The following is a 6,141-nucleotide window of genomic DNA, read 5'->3' as shown; positions in this document are numbered from 1 at the left end:
ACAGCAGCAATTGGAACCCAATACATAATCTCAGTGAAAGCAGAGGTTTTTGTCTCTCTTTTTTCTCCCTTCTCTACAGAAGATTCAGGACTTAGAATAGTCTTCAATAAATGTTTGTTGAGTGAAAGAAGTGAAGCCAGATGTTATGGACCAGATTTAGTAGGTTGGCTAAATGCTGTGAGGAGAACAAGTGGCAGTTCTGTTGGCCTTGCTTCTGCTTGCACGAGGAAGCTCTATCATAGGTCAAGAATGAAGGTGAAGGGGTTGGGGTGCGTTTGAAAGGAAAAGAGAAGGTGTATCTCTGGGAGGTGTTGGACTAGGTCATTAGCATAACATAAATTGAGATCGTCAGCATAGTTGTATGCTTTTCTCCAGCTAGGGCCATCGGGCGGCCTGGAGTTGGCAGAGCCACATTTCATCAGACTTGGAATTTTTCTAGGGTAATGTGATAGAGACAGAGTGGACAAAGGAGTGGGGATGATCGCAAGGAACTTATCATAATGATGAATCCTGCCATCTAAGCTGGGTCAGGAGAAAATGAGGACATGGAGTGAAATGCTGCCCAGATACATGGATTGGAATTCATAATGGGTCTCAAGGTCTTGTTGGAAAAGCAGTACTAGAGGGAGTGTGCTCCAATGGTAGAAGGGGATGGAAGGATGTCTTGTTTGAAACTGAGTAGACTGAGGATCTGTGGTCATCAACAGTGTCAAGGTAGGGGGGTGGCTATGAGGGTGGTGAGGCTGCACAGAGGATCAACTCTTTGGAGAAGAGGAAGTAAAGGAAGGGAAATTCAGGCACCAAAAGGATGTCTCTTGTGGGTATTAAAAAGAGATTGGAGAGATCACGGTGATCCAGGTGCTGAAACTACCAAGCAGTGCAGGGGAAGGACCAGTCTAGAGAATACTGCAGAAAGGAAGGGTAATGGATGACAATCATTTATTAACAAGAACATGACTCAATGTGCCATGTGCCAGGGACTTAGTTATAGGTTCTGATAGGAGGTTGTAGGGAGGAGGGCTGTAGAATGATCTGGAAAAGTCAGTGAACAAGGAAGATTCTTACTCTACCTCCAGGCCCACTGAGTTGGGGGCTGTGGAGAAAATAGCAAACTGCTATGAAGGGTGCAGGGGCAGCAGAGCGAGTCCAGGGTTAGTTGGAACACATCCATGAATAAAGACAGTGAACAAGAGGTCAAGTATTTTTGATGAAAGGCAGGTGTCTCAGTTTTCACCTAAATGTCCAGGCTGCCCATCCCGGCCTCTGTACACCCTTTTATGGACTGAATGTTTGTACCCGCCTAACATTTATATGTTGAAACCCTAATCCAATGTGATGGTTTAGGAGGTGGGGCCTTTGGGAGGGGATTGGGGTTAATGATTTCATGAGAGGATGGGACCCCCATTATGGGATTAGTGTCCCCATTGGAAGAGACACTAGAATTTTTTCTCCCTCTCACTCTTCCATGTGGGATGGCGTCTATGTGCCAGGAAGAGAGCTCTCACCTGGAACAGAATTGATATCCTGATCTTGGACTTCCAGCCTCCAGAACTGTGATAAAATAAATGTCTTGTTTAAGGCTTCAACCTGTGGTACTTTGTTACAGTAGCCAGAGCTGATGAAGACATACCCCTCCTCAGCACCTGAGCCAGGGAGACTGGCACACAGGCTCTGGGACTGGAGAGACTTGGGCTCACCTGCACTTAATCATCTACCTTGCTCTGTGGTTTGTGGTCAAGAACTGCCCCTGTGACAGCCCCATCAGGGGCAGAAAGCCCACCTCACACCACATCTGCTCCTTGTCCCATGTGTCTTTCCCATCTTGGTATCCATCACCACCAGCTGTCCCAGTGTTCAGACAGCAGCCCAAGCATGGATGTGGCTGCTCTCCTCCCCATGGCCAGGAGCCTTGAGAACCACATCATGCCATAGTCCAACTTTCCTCTCATGCTCCTTAGCCTACATGCTATAAACACTTATAAGGCTGTGAAATGGGCTGAATTGAGACCCCCCCCCCCAAATTCGTATATTGATGTCCTAATCTCCGGGGTCTCATAACATGACCATATTTAGAGATAGAGCCTTTAAAGATATGATTAAGGTCATATGGCTGGACCCTAATCCAATAGGACTGGTGTCCTTATAAGAAGAGGACATCAGGGCACAGTCACACTCAGAGGGAAGATGATGTGAGGACACAGGGAGAAGACAGCTGTCTACAAGCCAGGGAGACAGGCCTCAGGGGAAACCAGCCCTGCCGGACACCTTGATCTCAGACTTCCAGCCTCCAGGATTGTGAGACAATAAATATCTGCTGTTTAAGCTGCCCCATCTGTGGAGTTCTGTCACAGTGGCCCCAGAAGACAGTGCTGGCCGTTGTCTCTCTGGACCTTCACCTGTACATCTTCCCAGGATGGCCTTTCCCTGATCTCTACGGGGACAACTCCTACTCATCTTCCAGGACTTCGCTCAGGCATTCTGAGAGGTTCAGGAAGCTTCTCTACAACACCCAGCTAGTCTATGCCCCAGGGAGCCCCCAGCTCCCTGGCGACCCTCCCCAGGGCTCCCCACATCATGGTCCAGACTCCTCCTGGACCAGATTCCTTGGGTGTCCAGTTGTCTCTGTGCCTTCAGTGCCCAGTGTGGTGTCTGGGGTATAGAAAGTGATCAGTGGACTTGTGTGCAGTGCGGGAACACACGTATCGCAGCGGCAAACCAAGGGGGAAATGGAATCAATAATTATCACAGAAAGCACAATAGTCTATTTGAGTCAGACACAGCCATGGCGGGGGTGCTGCCCTGGCCTTTTGATCTGAATCAACTAGTAATCGCCTTGATGGTCTAGTTCACTTCGTATCCTTGACATGACTATGACTTCAGTCAAAGATAAACAGATCCATCTTTAGGGGAGATTTATTTGAACTGAGGCGAGGAGAGATACATTCTGTTTTTCATGCCCATCATGTTTTCAGAAAGCAAGGATGACATCACACACTCTTGTTATTTATGATTTCCAAGGGGTTCATGGAAATTTTTTTTTAACCAACCAGGAGAACAGCTTTTTCATTATAATACAACTTTTTGGGGAAAAAGCATTCCCTGGCCTGTGTTTCATTTTAAAACTAAAAAGGCGAAAATAGATTATAAAAGCTAAATGCCACCAACGTCCACAGGAAGCTTTTGAACCCCATTCCCTGCCTTCTGGGTGCAGACCCTTGTTACACCAGTGCCTGCAGAGTCTGGGTGCTGCCTGGCCCCATCCCACCTGGCCTTGGAGGCACCTTCTTGAGCACCAGGCTTACTGGGTTGGGCTGTGTTGTAGCCCTTTGTGAGCTTCCAGCTCCATGATGTTGTAAAACAGCCTAGCTTTTAAGTCTTGGGCTCTACTTGGAGTTTGTATATAGAAGGAATTTGGAAGAATGAATCACATAAAACCATGTTTATCCAGCCCTATGCTTCTCCTGTTGTTGTTGTTGTTGTTTTTTTTTTTTTGGTTTAACAAAAGGAGTTTATTTGTCTTACATATGAAAAAGTTCAAGGGTTGGTTCAGCAACCCAACAATGTCATAAAAGCCCAGATTATTTCTATCTTTTCACTCTTCCACCCTTATTATTTCCATGATATCTTCTCTCAAAGCCTCATAGCGGTCATCATTAATGTCAAGGTATGGGGGTGGCTATGGGGGTGGCGAGGCTGCGCAGAGGATCAACTCTTTGGAGAAGAGGAAGTAAAGGAAGGGGAAGTCAGGCACCAAAAGGATTAAAAAGAGATTGTGAGTATTAAAAAGAGATTGGAGAGATCACGGTGATCCAGGTGCTAAAACTACCAAGCAGTGCAGGGGAAGGACCAGTCTAGAGAATACTGCAGAAAGGAGGGGTAATGGATGACAATCATTCCTTAACAAGAACATGACTAATCTTAGTGGAAATGATTTCAGTTTTTCACCATTGAGAACGATATTGGCTGTGGGTGTTTCATATATGGCCTTTATTATGTTGAGGTAGGTTCCCTCTATGCCTACTTTCTGGAGGGTTTTTATCATAAATGGGTGTTGAATTTTGTTGAAAGCTTTTTCTGCATCTATTCAGATGATCATATGGTTTTTCTCCTTCAGTTTGTTGATATGGTTTTTCACATTGATTGATTTGCATATAGTGAAGAATCCTTGCATTCCTGTGATAAACCCCACTTGATCATGGTGTATGATCCTTTTAATGTGCTGTTGGATTCTGTTTGCTAGTATTTTGTTGTAGATTTTTGCACCTATGTTCATCAGTGATATTGGCCTATAGTTTTCTTTCTTTGTGACTTCTTTCTTTCTTTGTGACATAGTTTTCTTTGTGACATCTTTGTCTGGTTTTGGTATCAGGGTGATGGTGGCCTCGTAGAATGAGTTTGGGAGTGTTTCTCCCTCTGCTATATTTTGGAAGAGTTTGAGAAGGAAAGGTGTTAGCTCTTCTCTAAATGTTTGATAGAATTCGCCTGTGAAACCATCTGGTCCTGGGCTTTTGTTTGTTGGAAGATTTTTAACCACAGTCTCAATTTTAGTGCTTGTGATTGGTCTGTTTCTATTTTCTATTTCTTCCTGGTTCAGTCCCAGAAGGTTGTGCTTTTCTAAGAATTTGTCCATTTCTTCCAGGGTGTCCATTTTATTGGCATAGAGTTGCTTGCAGTAATCTCTCACGATCCTTTGTATTTCTGCAGAGTCAGTTGTTACTTCTCCTTTTTCATTTCTAATTCTATTGATTTGAGTCTTCTCCCTTTTTTTTCTTGATGAATCTGGTTAATGGTTTATCAATTTTGCTTATCTTCTCAATGAACCAGCTTGTAGTTTTATTGATCTTTGCTATTGTTTCCTTCATTTATTTTTCATTTGTTTCTGATCCGATCTTTACAATTTCTTTCTTTCTGCTAAATTTGGGGGGTTTTTTGTTCTTCTTTTCTAATTGCTTTAGGTGTAAGGTTAGGTTGATTATTTGTGATTTTTCTTGTTTCTTGAGGTAGGATTGTATTGCTATAAACTTCCCTCTTAGAACTGCTTTTGCTGCATCCCATAGGTTTTGGGTCATCGTGTTTTCATTGTCATTTGTTTCTAGGTATTTTTTGATTTTCTCTTTGATTTATTCACTGATCTCTTGGTTTTTAAGTAGTGTATTGTTTAGCCTCCATGTGTTTGTATTTTTTTACAGTTTTTTTCCTGTAATTGATATCTAGTCTCAAAGTGTTATGGTTGGAAAACATACTTGATATGATTTCAATTTTCTTAAATTTACCAAGGCTTGACTTGTGACCCAAGATATGGTCTATCCTGGAGAATATTCCATTAGCATTTGAGAAGAAAGTGTATTCTGTTGTTTTTGGATGGAATGTCCTATAAATATCAATTAAGTCCATCTTGTTTAATGTCTCATTTAAAGCTTGTGTTTCCTTATTTATTTTCATTTAGGATGATCTGTCCATTGGTGAAAGTTGGGTGTTAAAGTCCCCTACTATGATTGTGTTACTGTTGATTTCCCCTTTTATAGCTGTTAGCATTTGCCTTATGTATTGAGGTGCTCCTATGTTGGGTGCACAAATATTTACAATTGCTATTATCTTCTTCTTGCATTGATCCCTTGATCATTACATAGTGTCCTTGTCTTTTGTAATAGTCTTTATTTTAAAGTCTGTTTTTTTCTGATGTGAGAATTGCTACTCCAGCTTTCTTCTGAGTTCCATTTGCATGGAATATCTTTTTCCATCCCACCACTCTCAGTCTGTATGTGTCCCTAGGTCTGAAGTGGTTCTCTTGTAGACAGCACATATACGGGTCTTGTTTTTGTATCCATTCAGCCAGTCTATATCTTTTGGTTGGAGCATTTAATCCATTTACATTTAAGGTAATTATTGATATGTATGTTCTATTACCATTTTAAAAATTGTTTTGGGTTTGTTATTGTAGGTCTTTTCCTTCTGTTGTGCTTCCTGCCTAGAGAACTTCCTTTCACATTTGTTGTAAAGCTGGTTTGGTGGTGCTGAATTCTCTTAGCTTTTGCTTGTCCGTAAAGGTTTTAATTTCTCCGTCGAATCTGAATGAGATCCTTGCTGGGTAGAGTAATCTTGGTTGTAGCTTTTTCCTTTTAATCACTTTAAATATGTCTT

The sequence above is a fragment of the Pseudorca crassidens genome, chromosome 8 (genome assembly GCF_039906515.1).
Source record: "Pseudorca crassidens isolate mPseCra1 chromosome 8, mPseCra1.hap1, whole genome shotgun sequence".
Lineage (NCBI taxonomy): Eukaryota > Metazoa > Chordata > Mammalia > Artiodactyla > Delphinidae > Pseudorca > Pseudorca crassidens.
The sequence above is the reverse complement of the archived record's forward strand: the minus strand, read 5'-3'. Positions refer to the sequence as shown.